At 47.1% G+C, this 23,057-nt stretch overlaps 1 long non-coding RNA gene across 1 annotated transcript; it reads left to right on the top strand.

Annotated features, from left to right (window-relative positions):
- The first annotated feature begins 994 nt into the window (after window positions 1-994).
- Window positions 995-1,804, top strand: LOC123154614 (uncharacterized). The gene is made up of 3 exons (XR_006476943.1): window positions 995-1,149; window positions 1,241-1,449; window positions 1,661-1,804. It is a non-coding gene; the product is annotated as an uncharacterized lncRNA (long non-coding RNA).
- The last annotated feature ends 21,253 nt before the right edge of the window (window positions 1,805-23,057 follow it).

The raw sequence follows: 23,057 nt of genomic DNA, 5'->3' as shown, positions 1-23,057 counted from the left end.
CGATTATCATAAACAAGGAAATATAATAATAACCAATTTATTATTGCCTCTAGGGCATATTTCCAACACCCTGGTCGTCGTGCAGGGGCGACACGGGAGGAGTCGCTACCTTAAAATTGGGGGGGGGGGATTTCACTTTCCCGGCCTCTGCACCGCCTAAGGATGCATACAGCCATTTTAGTATGAGTATCAAGATACATGGTCCTTAGATTTGTTTTAAATGAGTATCAAGATATTTTTGGATGAGTGGTTTCACCACACACCAAACTTGATCCTCAATAAATAGGAGAAAATCCCTATGCATCACCTGTCAATTCTAGGAATTGAACTCAGGTCGTTAGGCTGCACAACTACAATGCCCAACCACTGAGCCAAGGCTCTCTTTGCGTTAAGTTAATACTCCCTCCATCCCAAAATAAATGACTCAACTTTGTATTCCCTTCGTCCCAAAATTCTTGTCTTATATTTGTTTAAATACAGATGTATCTAACACTAAAATGTAACTAGATACATCCGTATTTAGACAAATTTAAGACAAAATTTTTGGGACAAAGAAGTATTAGTCTTTAGTACAAAGTTAGTATAAAGTTTAGTCACTCACTTAATTTGAGACGGAAGGAGTATGAGTTTTCCAGGGAAAGATATGAACATGTGTCTCAATGTCTGCAACTCCGCGTGTTGGAATAGTAGCAACCACTAACGAAATTGGCCGGAGACATTTAAGAACCTTATAATACTGTAGCTGTCGAAGTGCATCGGATTCTCGTTTGACAGTTGGTCATAATCATACAGTCCAGCACATCGACTCACACATCATCTACTATCTACTATCCTATAAAAAAAAGAGGATGGATAATCAAACAATCAGACTCGTCCATCAACAAGATCTAATGGCATTTAATCCTCCAATGTTTAACGTAACAAACCACGCAATTAAGCCTGATCGCTAAAAAAAATGTTCGCACGACCTCTCGCCACACCCCCACGACCTCACGCCTCGCGTCGTTCTTCCCGCATGACCTCGCGTCTCTGCGCCGTTCCTCCCACAGCCGGGCGCGGGCCGTAGGTCGCCGAGCCGCCGCCGGAGCCGCCCTTCGCCGCGGCCCGCAGGTCCCCCAGCCGCCGCCCCGGAGCCGCCCTTCGCCGCAGGTCACTGCCACCTTCGATGCCCTTCACCGCAGGTCTCCTCCCTGCTGTCCGCCTTGCCCTCCACCGCTCTTATCTTCTCATCAACGTGTAGGGGTTGGTGTCGCACTCACCACGGAGAAGATCGCCAAGCACTTTATACACATCCGTTGTAAACCATCACCGTGCTGCGCCAAGAAGTGCCGCTGCCGCTTGGGTTCGCTAGCCGTCGCGTGGAGTCGCCCTGGTCGCCGTCTCGACTCACCTCCATCACCACCACGAGTCATCTTTGCCGCAGCTGCCAGGAATCCTGTCACCGGCAAGGTATCTATTCTCCGCTCCTCTCGCCCTGCTTGCTGCGTGTGTGTGTGTGTGTGTGTGTCTTGTGTGGGTGCTTGATGTCGCTGGGTGCTTGCCACTGATGGCATGCTGCAGCTTTGCGCTTGTATCTTGTAATATGCTGCTATGCTTTGTTGTATACCGACATTGTTTCTTGCTTCTAATGACCTGATGATGTTGTTGCTGTGTTGGCCAGGGTGTGAGTCCAGTGACACACAACATTCAATTATGAGGATCAAGGAAATTATGATCATTCAGTCATTGATGATATGAAAAGAGGCATGAAGGCAACATGTTCTATCAAGAAGTTTCTTTGCAAAGTAGATAAGTTTTATTTTGAGCCTCCACCAATTAATTGTTGTCCTTGTGTTGCTCAGACAAAACGAAATGCATCATACTATACTGCTGCTGCTACTGAGATTTGCCACAATTTCTGTATCATGTGTTACAACGAGACTCGCAGTTGCACGATTCAGGTGGAAAGGTAATCAATTTCCTAAGGCGAACCTTCATAATTGAATTCTCTAAACTTTTTTTTTGTTCATGCTAATATGTTTTAATTGATTGGCTCTAAGGTGGGTTATGTGTGACAAATGTGAACACTAGAAGCATCAGGTTTGTGCCCTTTTTAATTTTCAAAAGGGGTGATTCTAAAGAAGCAAAATGTACTTGCCCTAAAGTGTTGTTCTTGGGACTAAATATCCGCCAAGGGTCGTGCTTAGCAATCATATACAAGAACAACTCTTTAAACGGTTCAGAGAAGAGAGACACGAACATGCCATTCATGATGGGAAAAGCTTTGATGAGGTTAGTGCTGCCTCATCAATTCATAGAATCTTACGTTTATGGATCCTATGTTTTCTTTTTCTTGGTTATGTCTTGGTTCCTCTTTCCTGAATATGAAATTTGTAGCTTGTGTACTTCTTAGAAACGGAGATGTGTTGCTCCATCTGCTTATTTTTATTCTGTTTGAAGAATTGACAATATTTAAATGTTTGTTTTGCTAGATCCTTGTTTCATGCATGTGCACCTTTTTCCGAACCAGGAGCTTTTCATTACTGAATAAGTACATAGCTATAGTCATACTAAAGGCTGAAAATGAAGCTAGGATTCATATTTATCCTGGCACACCTTTGCCGCTCAGGCAAAGCATTTTTTACACGCAGGTCAGCAACAACATTAGTTGGTCTATGCACAAACTTAAATTGAAAACAAAAACCTACTTAGTTCGGTCACTTCCTTCAGGATGGGGGTGTTCAGTCTTCAGCATCACTGGACCAAAATATATTGCTAGTTGATGTATTGTTTTAATGAGGGTTTCGTTTACGAGTGTGTGCAGTATGTATAAGACTAGGAGTATTGGATGGTTGTCAGTTGGCAGTATCTATTTTGAACAAAGTTTGTAGTATGTATAGGGGTGATAGGTTGGGTAGGAACTTGTCCTCTAATTACTACGGTTGTAGTTAAATTACTATGGGGTGATAAGTTTGTAGTTTATCAGTAACATCTCCATATCATTGAGTCTGAAAAACAGTTGTAGCATCTTTATTATACTGGATTTTATTCATTTTGGTGGGTTGTGAGAATACCTTGAAAAAGAATACCTTGAAGTAGAGAGAATACCTTGAAAAAGAATTGAAAGCCCACTAGGCTAAGAAAACTGCGGCAAAATCATCCTCCCATCCCTGGGTCGGTTCAGCATGTCCCTTTTAAATATGCAACAAACACAAGGCAAAAGATTAATCCATGTACTTCATCTTACCTTATATAGTTTGTCTTTAATCTAACCATATCATTTCAGAATATTATTTGGTCGATATTTTACCACGTGCAACATATATGCAAATGTAAACACATGGCAAAAGGCCAGTCAATTCGCAGGGACTAACTTTGTACTGTTGCTATTTGTCCCAAACATCTAATACTCATAACTAACTTCATTGCCTCCATTGTTAGGCTAAAATCTAGAGCTGACAACGGAGTAATTACTAACCATCAGTTCACAAAAACGCAATCTAACGAGAAGTTACAGAGTAGATACTGATATGCCATGACCATCTGATAAGAAGAAATCAGAGTATCTAAAGAAGCAAAACATATCCCGCTAGCAAGAGAAAGTTGTGGCGGCCAGTGAGAATATCGATGGATCTAGCTTAAGTACCTGCAATTTTCTTTTTCCATATATATTTTGCCTTCTAAAGATTAGTTATTGACAATTGAGATTCAATAGAATACCCAGAAGCATGAGTATTCAATATCTGCCTTTGTTCTGGTCTGTAGAAGCAGTGGAAATAGAACTTGATTTATCATTCAGTGAGAAATCACAAAAAATTCAGTAAATCTCATATCTTCAACAATTTGCTGGCGTGAGAGTGATGATTGTGGCAGCAAGCTCGCTAGCGATGGAGGAAAGCAGCAAGAGGGAACATGAATGGGATTGGGCATTGGTATAGTGAGTGTGTTAGTTTCGGCCAGGCTGCCCACCATGTGTGTGTTTCAGCTGAAAGACCATAAAGCTAATTAATTATTCATGTTTATTTGTCTTTCATTTCATCAAATTAAAATGTCTAATCAAAATTTTGTATTCACGTAGGTTGATTATATTGGGGTTTATGGATGTCAAACTTCTGGATAGGAATGTTTCATTTGACTATTTTGAGCATGTATTTCACTCAAAATCCCCACCATTGTTCTATGTGGAGTAATTCTGATTAATACTTGGCAAAAGCATGTTAGACTATTCTTCTATAATTAATTCCGATTACTATATTTTGGGTAATTCTTATTTGGCGGGAGCATAGGACACACTTTACAACAAAATTATTTACCATTTTAGTGGACTCAGAACTGAATGATGATATGGTGAGTAGTAGAAACTATGAAAAGTGATGAACACAACGGTGAACTCTTATATCCTGTGATTTTGGACAACCATAAGGGGTTGTGCATGATTTAAATACTTTGTGTGGTGAAGATAAAGCATAGCCAGACTATATGATTTTGTAGGGATACCTTTTTTTGGCCATGTTATTTTGAGAAGACATGATTGCTTTATTAGTATGCTTGAAGTATTAATATTTTTATGTCGATATTAAACTTTTGTCTTGAATCTTTCGGATCTGAACATTCATACCACAATAAAGAAAATTATATTGAGAATTATGCTAGGTAGCATTCCACATCAAAAATTCTGTTTTTATCATTTACCTACTCGAGAACGAGCATGAATTAAGCTTGGGGATGCTTGATACGTCTCCAACGTATCTGTAATTGTTTTATTGTTCCATGTTATTATATTATCTGTTTTGGATGTTTAATAGGCTTTAATTTACACTTTTATATTATTTTTGGGACTAACCTACTAACCAAAGGCCCAGTGTAAATTGCTGTTTTTTGCCTATTACAGTGTTTCGCAGAAAAAGAATATCAAACGGAATGAAACCTTCGGGAGAGTTATTTTTGGAACAAACGTGATCCAGGAGACTTGGAGTGACCGTCAAGAAAGAAGCAAGGAGGCCACGAGGCAGGGGGCACGCCCCCCACCCTCGTGGCCCCCTCGCAGCTCCACCGACGTACTTCTTCCTCCTATATATATATCCATATACTCCGAAAACATCCAGGAGCACCACGAAACCCTATTTCCACCGCTGCAACCTTCTGCATCCGTGAGATCCCATCTTGGGGCCTTTTTCGGAGCTCCGTCGGAGGGGAAATCGATCATGGAGGGATTCTACATCAACACCATAGCCTCTCCGATGATGTGTGAGTAGTTTACCACAGACCTTCGGTCCATAGTTATTAGCTAGATGGCTTCTTCTCTCTTTCTTTGGATCTCAATACAAAGTTCTCCTCGATTCTCTTGGAGATCTATTCGATGTAATTCTTTTTGCAGTGTGTTTGTCGAGATCCGATGAATTGTGGGTTTATGATCAAGATTATTTATGAACAATATTTGATTCTTCCCTAAATTCTTTTATGCATGATTTAAATATCTTTGCAAGTCTCTTCGAATTATCAGTTTGGTTTGGCCTACTAGATTGATCTTTCTTGCAATGGGAGAAGTGCTTAGCTTTGGGTTCAATCTTGCGGGGTCCTTTCCCAGTGACAGTAGGGGCAGCAAGGCATGTATTGTATTGTTTCCATCGAGGATAAAAAGATGGGGTTTATATCATATTGCTTGAGTTTATCCCTCTACATCATGTCATCTTGCCTAATGTGTTACTCTGTTCTTATGAACATAATACTCTAGATGCATGTTGGATAGCGGTCTATGTGTGGAGTAATAGTAGTAGATGCGGAATCGTTTCGGTCTACTTGTCGCGGACGTGATGCCTATATACATGATCATGCCTAGATATTCTCATAATTATGCACTTTTCTATCAATTGCTCGACAGTAATTTGTTCACCCACCATAATACTTATGCTATTTTGAGATAAGCCACTAGTGAAACCTATGGCCCCGGGTCTATCTTCCATCATATTATTTTCATATCAACTTGCTATTTCTATTACCGTTTATTTTGCAATCTTTATTTGCAATCTATATCATGAAAATACCAAAAACATTTACCTTATTATCTCTATCAGATCTCACTTTCGTAAGTGATCGTGAAGGGACTGACAACTCCTTTATCGCGTTGGTTGTGAGGTTCTTGTTTGTGCAGGTACTAGGTGACTTGTGTGTTACCTCCTACTAGATTGATACATTGGTTCTCAAAAACGGAGGAAAATACTTACGCTACTGTGTTGCATCACCCTTTTCTGTTCAAGAGAAAACCAACGCATGCTCAAGAGGTAGCACCGACCCAAACGGACGAAAAGTGGACAAAGCACGCGTCCATTTGGGTCGCCCCGTTGGAGTTGCTCTTAGAGCATCTACAACAGGATCCCTCAAGCCCTCCCCAAACGTCTCGACAAACAACATTGTCATAGCCTGGATCACCCCTACAAACCCAACCTGTAGGGTGGATGTGGGGACAGGCCGAACCCATCCCAAATATCTCCAAATCATCCCCAACCAAGCCCGACCTGCTCTTTTCCTCTCCTCTCTTCTGCCTCGTTCACACTGCCGCCATCCTAACTTCCCCGCTATCCCCAACCCACAACGCCGTCACCTGTGCCACAACCGAACGTCACCCTGACACGTCCTACTCCTCCGAGCATACACCTCACCCTCTATGTGTTCGATGAAATGTTCGAGCAGTTTTTTTATTCCTTTGCTCATTTGTAGGCAAACAATGGAATCATCGGATGATGACTATAGGAAACAAGGACCTTGACGAATTCATGTACAAACAGTTCGTCGGATTCAGACTAAGAAGATGTTAAAAGGATGATGATAGCATCGAGGAAAAAATAAAGAAGTAAGAGGAGCATGTTCTGAACTTCAAGGGTTCGATGAAAGGCAGGAGATTTTGTTCCCCGAGACAGGGTCTCTAGTTCACGGCTTCTCTACACGGACTACTTCAAACCGGACCCAACATACTTTGAGGGTTTTTCTTCGACATCGTTTTCTGATGAGCAAAGGTTTATTCTTGCGCGTAGTAAATTTCGCGCGCGGGGGCGCCGGGGGGGTGGGGATGATACTTTGAGCTGAAGAAGGATTGTTGCAAACAAAATTTCTTTTCTTCTCTGTAAAAATGCACGGCTGCTCAGGATGCTTGCTTATGGTAAAGCAGCACATGCCATTGATCCTGAAATCCGCATGGTAGAGACCACGTGTCTATAGGCCAAGGCGAAATTTGTCCGCACTATAGTAAAGGTGTTTGGATTAGAGTACTTGAGAAAACCAATTATCGAGGACACATAAAAATTATTGGCAATTTGAGCATCAAGAGGTTTACATGGATTTAAGTTTTTTAAAGTTCGGGTTGTGGTTACAAAGAAAAACATTTTTGAGGAGGCACGACGCTATTCGCGGACGCATTTGAACGCACCCGTAGATATTTATGGGTCCAGATTCGTCCCGTCCGGTTGTAGATGCTCTTAGCTAGCGTGAGCTTCCCAGGAAGCATAGAAACATTTGTCTCATTGCCTGCAGTTCAAGTCTGTTGTTTGTTGGAATAGTAACATAATTGGCCAGAGACATTTAAGAGCCTCATATACTGTGGCCGTCGAAGTGCATTGGATTCTCGTTTGCCATTTGGTCATAGTCATACACAGTCCAACACATCGATCGATTTATTATTTACTGAAAGGTCAGAACACAAAACACAAGGAACTGACTGTGAGAGATGGCATTTTCGACAGTTTACCGGCGACATCATAATCCTCGGCGGCTTCTGCACGAAATTACTACGTACTCCAGTAATGCACCCCAGGTTTATACATCAGTCAAGAGTCAGCGACAGCATCTCCCACCATTGCCACAACAAGCAGAAGAGAGCTCAGGCCAGGCCGCATCTGCGAGCACGCTCGTAGCATCCCGGACCCGAAGTCGAAGACACACGGAAGATGACACGGAGTCCATCATGTTCACACACACGCACTGTGTTGCTGCTGACACGGTGGCAGTCAGTGAGTGCGCTAAGCCACGCTACCATGCCACTGGCGCAACGAACTGGGCGGAGCAGTGCCCACTGGTTGCAGCAGCAGCAGCAGTGTCGCTGACCGCCATCGCCATGCCAGCTTTCGGAGATGCAAATCCAAGGCCAATCTAAACACCATCTTTTCTTCTCCTTCTTCTTTTCGAAACCGGACTAAAAATCAGCTTTGAGGCCCAAAGCAAACAAAGAGCCAAAGCGAAAAGACCACAAATGCCTTGCATGATTGATGCATGCAGCTCTCGGAGGAGGGAGAGGCGGTCGCTGGCGAGAGAGATACAAGAGCCAATGCCTGCGCTACAGTCGCCTTCGAGGCAGAGCAATGCCGCATCGGTCTCTGTGCCGTGCTGTGCATGAAAGGAAGGAAGAAATGCTCATGAGATGAGGCGGGTAGCTGGCATGTGAGGAAGTTTCCCGGGGCATCTGGAGGACAGAAATGGCGCGCCAAATCGAAGCAAAAGTCGAGGCTTCTTCAAAGCGGTTCTCGTGTCCATTTCGTTAGTGTTGATATGTGTGCTATCGGACTAGGAGAGTTTCGTCCTTTGGTTTGGGATCCGATAGATGGGCCGGCTAATGATCTTTCGCCCAAAGATGACTGTGTCGCTTGCTTTGGTCTTTTGCCCTTCTTTTGATGGCAGCACAACACACTTTAGCCTCTTGAAGTGGTTCAGTATAGTCGCCAAATTTTTGTTAACCTCGCACCCATTGGCCACTCGTACCATGTAATATTGGATATCTCCCTTTCCACGTGAGCGAGTTTCCCGCGGGAATCACCATCCAATTTCCAAGTGGTAAAATGAGAGCAGTAGTAGTACCCAAGAGCCGCACTCTCAAAGTAGATTTGGCGTTGAATCCCTTGCAACTATTGCTAAACTAATGTTTTCTTCTGCCTTGGAGAGGCCTATCAAAGGTCGGTCGCGCGCGTTGGGCCTGTTATTAATCTTTTGGTCACAGATGATTGTGTCTTCTTTAGCTTTGTGCCATACCATCATTCTTTCTTTCGATGCAAATCGCGGCATCATCGTCGCTTTTAGGGCGACATGCATGCTGAGGGTGGTCTCTGGTGTCTATAAACACTGTCTTCCTAGCCTAGGTCTGGACGCAGTGACATGGGAACACGTTAGTTTCACTAGCAGATCTGGGCCGGATATCTTCAGAGGATGAGTGAACGGCCTGTGCCCCTGCATTGAAACCTGACCGAAACCGGGAGGTTTCAGTTAGTACCTGGTGGGTAGAGAGCATTCAAGCCTTCGGAAGCAGGCGAGGAACCACAGGCACATTTGGGAGGAGCTACAACGTACATGAGGCCAACTCACACCGCGCGATCCCAAACTGACGTCTGGATTGGCAGGATTTTGTCCCTTTAGGGGGCCGATGGGTTCACCCGTGTCCGGTTTTGTCCGATGGGTCGTGCATGCGCCCACCGCGCGGCCGCATCCCAAATCATGTCCGGGGTGGACGTGAATAAAAAAAACTAAAAAACTAGAATGAAATAACTAAAAAAGTAAATAAACGCATTTTAAAAAAACATAAAACATATATAGGGGTCGGCCACAAAACGGCTCAGTTTTCATGGCCACTTAAAAGGCCCAGTTTTATAATTAACATATAAAAACAAAATAAAAAAACGCCTCCCGCGCGCTCCTGCCGCGCCCGTCCGTTCCATGGCCGTCGCCGTCTTCACTGGCCGTCGGTGTCGTCATCGTCGCTGACGAGGTCGACGTAGGCCGGCCGCGTCCACAGGTGGGCCGGCGATGCGTGGTAGACGGGGGCGGGCTGGACGGCCGGAGGTGCCTGCACCACCTCCTCCCGTGGCGACGCCTCCCGCTCCGGTGACCGCGGGGGAGTGGGGCACCAGTTCACGCACACGCCGGCGGCCATCTCCGGAGCAGTGCAGGACCAGCCCCACCCCTGGCCCAGCAGCTGCTGGAACGCGGCCACCGGCTCCTCCTCCTCGGAGATGGCTACCTCGCCGGCAGCGGAGCGGGCCGTCATCTCCTCCGCCCTCGCATTGCCGCTCATTGTGCGTGTACATGGAGTCCTCCATGACACGCGCCATGAGACGGGCCTCCTCCTCCGCTGTCATGCGAGGAGGTGGTGGCGGAGATGGCGAAGGCGTGGGCGTGAGGTCGCGCACCAGCCTACGCCCGCGCTCCTGGGGAGCAGGCGCTGCGCGTTCCCGACGTAGCCGCCGCGGCCTAGACGTCGTGCCGGCAAAGAAAGAGGCACGCCGCACGTCGTGCTTGTCCCTGAGGCAGGTATCCCAGAGGGAGGAGTCCGGGGCGTACCTGTCGTCGTAGTACAGGTCGTCGGGGAGGAGGCGACGGCGGCGCCCGATCTCTTGACGGCGTGCATGGCCGGTCGCCGGGACCGGAGGGATCGGCACACGGTCGGCGCTGAGGTGCCATCCGTTGGGGAGATGGGCGTCGCTTCAGGGGAGCGGCGTCCTCGTCTCCCAATAACGACGGCACACCGACGCGCAGACGTAGTGCCGATCGCGCTCGCCAGCGGACGTGGGGGCGATGGAGAAAGCCGTCGGCGCGGGGGTCCGACGTGGTGGTGATGCGGCCTCCTTCTTCCCGGAGCCGGCGCGGCGCCCCGACGAGGAGCCGGCCTCGCGGTCGTGCTTCCCCTTACGGTTCCAGAAGCCCATCGCGTCGAGGGTGGCCGGCCGGCGAGCTCGACAAGGGCGGAGGCTAGGGTTTAGCGCGGTCCGGTTTCGAGGAGGCCGCTGGATGGAGTGGGGCAGTGTGGACGACGACCGGTCCACGGGTTCCTCATTTAAGAAGGACGGCGATCTTTCAGTGGGCCGATGACAGATGAGGTCTGCCACCCGTGCACATTGATGTTGGCGGGCGGGAGGTAGGTGGCCGCCCCGCCACGCGGACGAGCGGCGCGTCCGTCCGATGTTCGCGGCGACCCAAACCCGACGCAAAGATGCGCTTGAAATGGGTTGGCCTGGACACAAAACGGACCAAATGGGTCCGGGCCATCACGCGTTGGATCACCTTGTTTGTTCGTTTTACTTTAAACAGACGGGGTCAGACAGGATAGGATCGCGCGATGGAGTTGGCTTGAGGTATTGAAAGGAGGCGTGCGTGTTGGGTTTGCGATCCCATCAGCTGCGACATCCGCATCGCCGGAGATCCTTTTCGGGCATCACAGCGGCAATGTGAGTGCTTTCGCTTTGCTCCTTCCCGTTAGTATTGAATTTGGCCACGCGGTGCCTTTCTACCCTTTTGATGCACACCAGCCTCCTCTTTTTACCATCATGTAACACTAGATGTAGTGCATCTGCCTGCCTCCCTGCCGGCCTGAAGAGTTTAATGGTTTCAGAGTACATTACTACTGGATCGAACATTCATCATGTGTTGGTGTTGGTCTGAAGAGATCACCGCTGCTATCTATAGGGGTGCTCATTATGGCGCCCGCACGTTCCTTTTTCCCTGCAATTAAGGACATAATGATGTTGTCACGCCACCTGATTGCCTCGTGATTTATGCTAAATTCTAGCATCAAAATCAATAACATGTGCTTTGTGATACATACTACTACTCCACTATGCACCGGATCGGACGATGATGATACCTCTGATGCTGTTGTCCTTTTTGAAGACATCGTTTTGGAGTAAGTGCTAGCTGGATGGGATAAGCAGAAGAGCGGTGTCTCATCCACCGCAAGGCGGGCGGCGGATTCCGATGGCATGGTGCTGCGGAGGTTCGGTGACAGGCGCGTGTGGACGCATTCGTGTAGGATGGTGGAGTTGTTTGGCGTCGTGATGACGTCGATGGCAGGTCAGGCAAGGTCGATGGGCCAGGTGCTGCTCTGAAGATGGACCGGTGGAAGATTGCGGCGGCAATCTCTGAGAGTGCCTCGGTCTGGCATGGGACACAGTCCCGGTATGTGGTGGGCTGGGGCATCCGGCTTTAGAAGTTAGGGTTTGATGCGATGTCCATCTGATGTTAGGCCCGGATATTCGGCACATCTTCATCAATGGGTAGGAGTAGCAAAATGTGTTGTCTAGATGGTGGCTTCAGACTCATTGATGTACCATACTTTATATGATTTTATGAATAATTAATAAGGTGACTGCATTCATCGTTCAGATTCAGAGGCAGGGGTCTATCCTCTTATTTCAAAAAATGCAGAACACTGAACCAATTAACAATAGAAACATATTTCCTGAAGTTGCGTGCCACTGCTATAAATGATCTGAGCAAACCATCGCACAACACGACACCTTCTCGTGCTCTCCGTTGGCCTCACTCCGAGCTCCGTCACCACGCCATTCCTCCAGTTACCCGATGCGTAAGTTTTTCTCTTCTTGAAACAGCAACGCGTGGTAGTATTTTCAACCGGGAAGCTTTGTTCGCATTGTATTTTGGTCGCACAATAATTTACTAGTGACGGGAGCAACGTCGAAGTAGTACGCAGGGGCCGGTCAGAGGCATTTATGTACGGCACTGTTGGGAGCAGGAGCGAGCGCCCGTTCCAGTTTGGCACAGTGGACAGACGCGATCACGTGTGCAGTGGAGTGGAATGGCAGCCGTGCAGTGGAGCAGCGGATCGCCCAGCGGCTGTATGACTGTGCGGGGAGGACAGCGACAGTGATGAACCGCGGAGAACGCCGGAGGGAGAGAGGCAAAAAGGAGAACCGAGACCGGCGTCGTCTTCTTCCTCCTGGCCGTCCTCACGATGATACGGGGATGGGCCAGCGCGGCCCCTGCTAGCGAATAGCGGTGCTGTGCTGTGTCTCCGAGCGCAGGGTGGCGCGAATGGGGGCGGTGAGAGTCCCGCTGCACATGCACGCATCAACTGTGGGATCACCGCGGTTGACAGGGAGAGTAAAAATTGACCGATGAATCGGACATTCACCGTGGATCCGGGGCACCGGCGTTCCTGGCGGCAAAAGATGTCCCTTCGTTTTTTTCCGTTTGAGAGAAAATAACAAAACAAGAAAGAGTCATACGTGAAGTAAGAAGTATTCTGCATGCAAGGTTGAAGAGGATACACTTTCAGTTCTTAGAAGATAAAAGTTGCTGGGAAGTTACCGCCTTGGACCGCGAGGCATGTGGCTATCCCGGGCCGCGTCGTTTTGGTCAAGGCTGTGCTTACCGCCATTGTTATATATCATATTACATTTTTGGAGTTGCCGGTGAAAGTGAGGAAGAAGATTGACAGTTTGTGGCGTGCCTACCTATGGGCGGGATGTGACAAGGTGACTGGTGGAAAATACAAGGTCAACTGAGAACTTGTCTGTAAGTCCAAGATCTTTGGTAGTTTGGGCATCCTCAACCTGGAGAAGTTTGCTACTGCCCTTCAATTGCGATGGCTTTGGTATGAATGGGATAACCCACCCAAGACTTGGGTTGGGATGGAAACGCCATGCAATGACAATGATACGAACATTTTTGCGGCAGCCACCACGGTTCACATTGGGGATGAAGGTAAGAGCAACTCCAACGGGCCGACCCAAACGGACGACGATTTTGTCCGTTTTTTGTCCGTTTGGGTCGGCCAGACGGACACGGATGCCCGCTTTCGCATTTGGGTCGGCACCTGCGCCCAACGCTGGCCTGCGACCCATTTAGACGGCGCAAAAAAAATGAACGCATGCATATTTTAAAAAAGAGAAACTGCATTAATTAAACATTAAAGCCGGCCACGAAGGCCGGCGAGAGTCCAGCGTCCACATTTGCATAAAAAACAGCCTAAACTACGAGGAGGCGCGCTGCCCTAGGCGTCGTCGTCGTCCTCGGAGTCCGTTAGGTCGATGAGCGTTGGCGCCGGCCCGGCCCAGGCGAACGCCGTGTTCCAGAGCGCTGCCATGTCGGGCTGTGCCGGCGCAGGCAGTGCAGAGCGAGGGGCTGTGCGGCCGCCTGTGCAGCCGCAGCCTGGCACGCCTCCTCCTCGGCCTCACGCGCCTCCTCCTCGAGGTCGCGCTCGAGCATCTCCTCGTACTCGCCTTGCCGGCGCTGCTCTGCCAGCCGACGCTGGCGCCACATCTCGAGGTAGGCCTGCTCCTGCGTCGGCGTCGCCCCCAGCCAGACCGGTGGCGCGGACACCCACTCGCGCACCACTCCATTCCAGGAGAAGCGCGCGATGGGCTCGGGCTGCGGCTTGATGGGGGACGACGGGTAGACCGGCGGCACCGCGCTATCGCCCGCCGCGGAGAGGGCAAGGGCCTGCGCCATTGTCGCCTCGTAGCGGGCCTCCTCTTCCGCCTCCGCCGCCTCCGCTCTGCGCCGTTTGTCCTCTTCGCTCTCACAGTAGACGGCCGCAAGGGCCGCCTGGTAGGCGTCCTCCGCCGCCTGGTCCTCCTCGCGGACGACCCGCGGCATTGGCCTCCGGTCGACCTCGCGCATGCCCCGGCGCCTCGCCTCCTCATGCTCGAAGGCGAACCACCTCGCCCAGTTGGGCGAGTCGCTTGCGTCGGCGGAGTCGCGGCGCTGCTCCGGCGTCAGCAGCGCCCACCAGCGCCGCACCTCCTCCGCGTGAGCACGAGCCGACCGCGGCGCCGCCGGCACTGGGATCCTATCTGGATCCAGATGCCAGTCGTGAGGCAGCGTCATGTCGGGATACGGCAGTGGTTGGCGGTTCTGCCAGTGCCACTCCGCCTGGTGCACTGGCACGCTGACACGCTGCCTCTACCGGCGAGGCGCCGGCGGGGTGGGAGAAACTCGGAGGGGAAAGGGGTGGCGGGGGACTTGCCCTTGGCCTTGCTGCCGCTGGCGCCGGAGAAGAGGCCCATCGTCGCTGTGGCTGCGGTGGCTAGGGTTTGCCGGCGACGAGGAGCAAGGGTGGGCAGATGGGGACGGCGAGTTTGGATGAGGACGGCCCCGCCGCACGGTCGGCTTAAAAAAGGACGAGCGCCGTCGTTGACGCGTGGGTCCGTCGTCATAAATTAAGCTGACCACGTGGGCAGCGGGTAGTTGGACGACCGCCATGTGGGGACGCGGCGGATAGCGAGAAGGCGTGCGAAGCGTCCGTTCGGCGTCCGCGCCAACGCATTTGGGGTGCAAATTTGGGCCGCAAATGCGTTGGCGCGGACGCGACGCGAACGTGATTTGGGTTTGGATCGGCGCGTTGAGCCATCACTTTTGTCCGCGCCGACCCAAATGGATGCAGGCGGACGAAATGGGTCGGCCCTTTGGAGTTGCTCTAAGGCGAAGTTCTGGGAATCACCTTGGCTCCAAGGCATGAGACCCAAAGATACTGCTCCTAGGATATTTGACCTCTCAAAAAAGAAATCTTGCTCGGTCCAAATTGCTCTCCTCAACGATTTTTGGGTTAGTCAAATTGATACCCGTCATGGGATCACCTTGAAGCACCTACAGGAGTTCATCACACTTTGGGGGAAACTATTCTCTATTACTCTCAACAATAGTGTGCAAGATACTATCCACTGAAAGTTCACCCTCAAGGAGAATACTCGACGTCGACTGCCTATATGGCGCAGTTTGCGGGACACACAACTAGCATCATGCATGCTGCTTTTTGGAAGGTTTGGGCCCTTTCGAAATGCAAGTTTTTTGCTTGGTTGATAATTCAAAACAGAGTATGGACGGCCGATCGATTGCTCCGTCGTGGTTGTCCGAATTGCAACCTTTGCCCGCTTTGCAAGCAAGTCCAAGAAACTGCGGCGCATCTTTTCTTTCAGTGTAGGTTCTCCCAGCGTGTTTGGGTTGAGGTTGCTTCGCGGATTGGCCTACATGGTGATGTGGTGAGGAGCTGGAGATTTGAGGCTTCGGTTCGAGATTGGTGGATTAAAAATGTGATCGAGCGCGGAAATCAGAGAAAGGTTATCGCTTCCTTATTCATGCTTATGTCTTGGGAGATTTGGAAAGAGCACAATGCAAGGGTCTTTCGCAACACTGCCGCTACAACTGGCTACAACGATGATGGTCGTCGCGAAGATCAAAGAGGAAGCCCATCTTTGGGCTATGGCAGGTGTCATCCACTTGAGTATTGTAATGCCGCGAGAGTAGTTTTGTGTTCCCCGCTTTGCGGCTATTTGTCTAAAGCCTTCTTTCTTAATTAATGGAAATGATAAATCTTTTACCTTGTTTCAAAAAAAATCTTCATGTTTGTTGAGCCAATGAATTTTCGTAGTAAAATAGTGTTGGGTTTCGTAGTAATTTCAAAAATTTTCCTACGCACACGCAAGATCATGTGATGCATAGCAACGAGGGGGAGAGTATTGTCTACGTACCCTACGCAGACCCACTGCGGAAGCGATGACACGACGTAGAGGAAGTAGTCGTACGTCTTCACGATCCAACCGATCAAGCACCGAAACTACGGCACCTCCGAGTTCGAGCACACGTTCAGCTCGATGACGATCCCCGGACTCCGATCCAGCAAAGTGTCGGGGAAGAGTTCCGTCAGCACGACGGCGTGGTGACGATCTTGATGAACTACAGCAGCAGGGCTTCGCCTAAACTCCGCTACAGTATTATCGAGGAATATGATGGCGGGGGGCACCGCACACGGCTAAGGAACAGATCACGTGGATCAACTTGTGTCAACTTGTGTGTCTAGAGGTGCCCCCCCGCCCCCGTATATAAAGGAGGGAGGGAGGAGGAGGCCGGCCTAGGGAGGAGGCGCGCCATAGGGGAGTCCTACTCCCACCGGGAGTAGGATTCCCCCTTTCCTAGTCCAACTAGGGATCCTTCCATGTAGTAGGAGTAGGAGACTAGGAAGGGGAAGAGAGAAGGGAAGGAAGGAGGGGGTGCGGCCCCTCCCCCTAGTCCAATTCGGACTAGGCCTTGGGGGGGCGCGCGGCCTGCCCTAGGCAGCCCCTCTCTCTTTCCCGCAGGGCCCAATAAGGCCCAATACTTCTCCCCGGCGAATTCCCGTAACTCTCCGGTACTCCGATAAATACCCGAATGACTCGGAACCTTTCCGAACTCCGAATATAGTCGTCCAATATATCGATCTTTACGTCTCGACCATTTCGAGACTCCTCGTCATGTCCCCGATCTCATCCGGGACTCCGAACTCCTTCGGTACATCAAAACTCATAAACTCATAATATAACTGTCATCGAAACCTTAAGCGTGCGGACCCTACGGGTTCGAGAACAATGTAGACATGACCGAGACACGTCTCCGGTCAATAACCAATAGCGGGACCTGGATGCCCATATTGGCTCCTACATATTCTACGAAGATCTTTATCGGTCAGACCGCATAACAACATACGTTGTTCCCTTTGTCATCGGTATGTTACTTGCCAGAGATTCGATCGTCGGTATCCAATACCTAGTTCAATCTCGTTACTGGCAAGTCTCTTTACTCGTTCTGTAATACATCATCTCACAACTAACATCTTAGTTGCAGTGCTTGCAAGGCTTATGTGATGTGCATTACCGAGAGGGCCCAGAGATACCTCTCCGACAATCGGAGTGACAAATCCTAATCTCGAAATACGCCAACCCAACATCTACCTTTGGAGACACCTGTAATGCTCCTTTATAATCACCCAGTTACGTTGTGACGTTTGGTAGCACCCAAAGTGTTCCTCCGGCAAACGGGAGTTGCATAATCTCATAGTTATAGGAACATGTATAAGTCATGAAGAAAAGCAATAGCAACATACTAAACGATCGGGTGCTAAGCTAATGAAATGGGTCATGTCAATCAGATCATTCAACTAATGATGTGACCTCGTTAATCAAATAACAACTCATTGTTCATGGTTAGGAAACATAACCATCTTTGATTAACGAGCTAGTCAAGTAGAGGCATACTAGTGACACTTTGTTTGTCTATGTATTCACACATGTATTATGTTTCCGGTTAATACAATTCTAGCATGAATAATAAACATTTATCATGAAATAAGGAAATAAATAATAACTTTATTATTGCCTCTAGGGCATATTTCCTTCAGTCTCCCACTTGCACTAGAGTCAATAATCTAGATCACATCACCATGTGATTAACATCGATAGTTCACATCATCATGTGATTAACACCCATAGTTCACATCGCTATGTGACCAACACCCAAAGGGTTTACTAGATTCAGTAATCTAGTTCACATCGCTATGTAATTAACACCCAAGGAGTACTAAGGTGTGATCATGTTTTGCTTGTGAGAGAATCTTAGTCAACGGGTCTGCCACATTCAGATCCACATGTATTTTGCAAATTTCTATGTCAACAATGCTCTGCATGGAGCTACTCTAGCTAATTGCTCCCACTTTCAGTATGTATCTAGACCGAGACTTAGAGTCATCTAGATTAGTGTCAAACTTGCATCGGCGTAACCCTTTACGACGAACCTTTTTCCACTTCCATAATCGAGAAACATATCCTTATTTCACTAAGGATAATTTTGACCGCTGTCCAGTGATCTACTCCTAGATCACTATTGTACTCCCTTGCCAAACTCAGTGGTAGGGCATACAATAGATCTGGTATACAGCATGGCATACTTTATAGAACCTATGACTGAGGCATAGGGAATGACTTTCATTCTCTTTCTATTTTCTGCCGTGGTCGGGCTTTGAGTCTTACTCAACTTCACACCTTGTAACACAGGCAAGAACTCTTTCTTTGACTGTTCCATTTTGAACTACTTCAAAATCTTGTCAAGGTATGTACTCATTGGAAAAACTTATCAAGCGTCTTGATCTATCTCTATAAATCTTGATACTCAATATGTAAGCAGCTTTACCGAAGTCTTTATTTGAAAAACTCCTTTCAAACACTCCTTTATGCTTTACAGAATAATTCTACATTATTTCCGATCAACAATATGTCATTCACATATACTTTATCAGAAATGCTGTAGTGCTCCCACTCACTTTCTTGTAAATACAGGCTTCACCGCAAGTCTGTATAAAACTATATGCTTTGATCAACTCATCAAAGCGTATATTCCAACTCCGAGATTCTTGCACCAGTCCATAGATGGATCACTGGAGCTTGCACATTTTGTTAGTACCTTTCGGATTGACAAAACCTTCTGTTGCATCATATACAACTCTTCTTTAATAAATCCATTAAGGAATGCAGTTTTGTTTATCCATTTGCCAGATTTCATAAAATGCGGCAATTACTAACATGATTCAGACAGACTCAAGCATAGATACGAGTGAGAAGCTCTCATCGTAGTCAACACCTTGAACTTGTCGAAAAACCTTTTGCGACAATTCTAGCTTTGTAGATAGTAACACTACTATCAGCGTCCGTCTTCCTCTTGAAGATCCATTTATTCTCAATTGCTTGCCGATCATCGGGCAAGTCAACCAAAGTCCAAACTTTGTTCTCATACATGGATCCCATCTCAGATTTCATGGCTTCAAGCCACTTTGCGGAATCTGGGCTCACCATCGCTTCTTCATAGTTCGTAGGTTCATCATGATCTAGTAGCATGACTTCCAGAAAAGGATTATCGTACCACTCTGGCGCGGATCTTACTCTGGTTGATCTACGAGGTTCAGTAGTATCTTGTTCTGAAGTTTCATGATCATCATCATTAGCTTCCTCACTAACTGGTGTAGGTGTCACAGAAACAGTTTTCTGTGATGTACTACTTTCCAATAAGGGAGCAGGTACAGTTACCTCGTCAAGTTCTACTTTCCTCCCACTCACTTCTTTCGAGAGAAACTCCTTCTCCAGAAAGTTTCCGAATTTAGCAACAAAAGTCTTGCCTTTCGGATCTGTGATAGAAGGTGTATCCAATAGTTTCCTTTGGATATCCTATGAAGACGCACTTCTCCGATTTGAGTTTGAGCTTATCAGGATGAAACTTTTTCATATAAGCATCGCAACCCCAAATTTAAGAAACGACAGCTTAGGTTTCTTGCCAAACCATAGTTCACACGGTGTCGTCTCAACGGATTTAGATGGTGCCCTATTTAACGTGAATGCAGCTGTCTCTAATGCATAACCCCAAAACGATAGTGGTAGATCGGTAAGACACATCATAGATCGCACCATATCTAATAAAGTACGGTTATGACGTTCGGACACACCATTACATTGTGGTGTTCTAGGTGGCATGAGTAGTGAAACTATTTCACATTGTTTTTAACTGAAGGCCAAACTCGTAACTCAAATACTCTTCTCTACGATCAGATCGTAGAAACTTTATTTTCTTGTTACGATGATTTTTCACTTCACTCTGAAATTCTTTGAACTTTTCAAATGTTTCAGACTTATGTTTCATCAAGTAGATATACTCATATCTGCTCAAATCATCTGTGAAGATCAGAAAATAATGATACCTGTCGCGAGCCTCAATATTCATCGGACCACATACATCAGTATGTATGATTTTCAACAAATCTATTGCTCGCTCCATTGTTCCGAAGAACAGAGTCTTAGTCATCTTGCCCATGAGGCATGGTTCGCAAGCATCAACTGATTCATAATCAAGTGATTCCAAAAGCCCATCAGTATGGAGTTTCTTCATGCGCTTTACACCAATATGACCTAAACGGCAGTGCTACAAACAAGTTGCACTTATCATTATTAACTTTGCATCTTTTGGTTTCAATATTATGATTATGTGTATCACTATGATCGAGATCCAACGAACTATTTTCATTGGGTGTGTAACCATATAAGGTTTCATTCATGTAAACAGAACAACAATTTATTCTCTTACTTAAATGAATAACCGTATTACAATAAACATGATCAAATCATATTCATGCTCAACGCCAACACCAAATAACACTTATTCAGGTTCAACACTAATCCCGAAAGTATAGGGAGTGTGCGACGATGATCATATCAATCTTGGAACCACTTCCAACATACATCGTCACTTCACCCTTAACTAGTCTCTGTTTATTCTGCAACTCCCGTTTTGAGTTACTAATCTTAGCAACTGAACTAGTATCAAATACTGAGGGGTTGCTATAAACACTAGTAAAGTACACATCAATAACATGTATATCAAATATACTTATGTTCACTTTGCCATCCTTCTTTTCCGCCAATCACTTGGGGTAGATCCGCTTCCAGTGACCAGTCCCTTTGCAGTAGAAGCACTTAGTCTCAGGCTTAGGACCAGACTTGGGCTTCTTCACTTGAGCAGCAACTTGCTTGCTGTTCTTCTTGAAGTTCCCCTTCTTCCCTTTGCCCTTTTCTTGAAACTAGTGGTCTTGTCAATCATCAACACTTGATGCTCTTTCTTGATTTCTACCTTCGTCGATTTCAATATCACGAAGAGCTCGGGAATCGTTTTCGTCATCCCTTGCATACTATAGTTCATCATGAAGTTCAGTAACTTAGTGATGGTGACTAGAGAATTCTGTCAATCACTATCTTATCTGGAAGATTAACTCCCACTTGATTCAAGCAATTGAAGTACCCAGACAATCTGAGCACATGCTCACTAGTTGAGCGATTCTCCTCCATCTTTTAGCTATAGAACTTGTTGGAGACTTCATATCTCTCAACTCGGGTATTTGCTTGAAATATTAACTTCAATTACTGGAACATCTCATATGGTCCATGATGTTCAAAACATCTTTGAAGTCCCGATTCTAAGCCGTTAAGCATGGTGCACTTAAACTATCAAGTAGTCATCATATTGAGCTAGCCAAACGTTCATAACGTCTGCATCTGCTCCTGCAATAGGTCCGTCACCTAGCGGTGCATCAAGGACATAATTCTTCTGTGCAGCAATGAGGATAAACCTCAGATCGCGGATCAAATCCGCATCATTGCTACTAACATTTTTCAACACAATTTTCTCTAGGAACATATCAAAATAAACATATGAAAGCAACAACGCAAGCTATTGATTTTACAACATAATTTGCAAAATACTATCAGGACTAAGTTCATGATAAATTTAAGTTCAATTAATCATATTACTTAAGAACTCCCACTTAGACAGACATCCCTCTAATCCTCTAAGTGATCACGTGATCCAAATCAACTAAACCATGTCCGATCATCACGTGAGATGGAGTAGTTTTCAATGGTGAACATCGTTATGTTGATCATATCTACTATATGATTCACGCTCGACCTTTCGGTCTCCGTGTTCCGAGGCCATATCTGCATATGCTAGGCTCGTCAAGTTTAACCTGAGTATTCTGCGTGTGCAAAAACTGGCTTGCACCCGTTGTAGATGGACGTAGAGCTTATCACACCCGATCATCACGTGGTGTCTGGGCACGACGAACTTTGGCAACGGTGCATACTCAGGGAGAACACTTCTTGATAATTTAGTGAGAGATCATCTTATAATGCTACCGTCAATCAAAGCAAGATAAGATGCATAAAAAGATAAACATCACATGCAATCAATATAAGTGATATGATATGGCCATCATCATCTTGTGCTTGTGATCTCCATCTCCGAAGCACCGTCATGATCACCATCGTCACCGGCGCGACACCTTGATCTCCATCGTAGCATCGTTGTCGTCTCGCCAATCTTATGCTTCCACGACTATCACTACCGTTTAGTAATAAAGTAAAGCATTACATCGCGATTGCATTGCATACAATAAAGCGACAACCATATGGCTCCTGCCAGTTGCCGATAACTCGGTTACAAAACATGATCATCTCATACAATAAAATTCAGCATCATGCCTTGACCATATCACATCACAACATGCCCTGCAAAAACAAGTTAGACGTCCTCTACTTTGTTGTTGCATGTTTTACGTGGCTGCTACGGGCTTAAGTAAGAACCAATCTCACCTACGCATCAAAACCACAACGATAGTTTGTCAAATAGACTCCGTTTTAACCTTCGCAAGGACCGGGCGTAGCCATACTTGGTTCAACTAAAGTTGGAGAGGCAGTCGCCCGCAAGCCATCTCTGTGCAAAGCACGTCGAGGGAACCGGTCTCGCGTAAGCGTACGCGTAAGGTTGGTCCGGGTCGTCTCGTCCAACAATACCGCCGAACCAAAGTATGACATGCTGGTAGGCAGTATGACTTGTATCGTCCACAACTCACTTGTGTTCTACTCGTGCATATAACATCAACATAAATAACCTAGGCTCGGATGCCACTGTTGGGTTTCGTAGTAATTTCAAAAAATTTCCTACGCACACGCAAGATCATG

This window comes from Triticum aestivum, chromosome 7A, assembly GCF_018294505.1.
Source record: "Triticum aestivum cultivar Chinese Spring chromosome 7A, IWGSC CS RefSeq v2.1, whole genome shotgun sequence".
Lineage (NCBI taxonomy): Eukaryota > Viridiplantae > Streptophyta > Magnoliopsida > Poales > Poaceae > Triticum > Triticum aestivum.
Note: the sequence above shows the minus strand (reverse complement) of the source record. Positions and strands in the feature narration are given on the sequence as shown.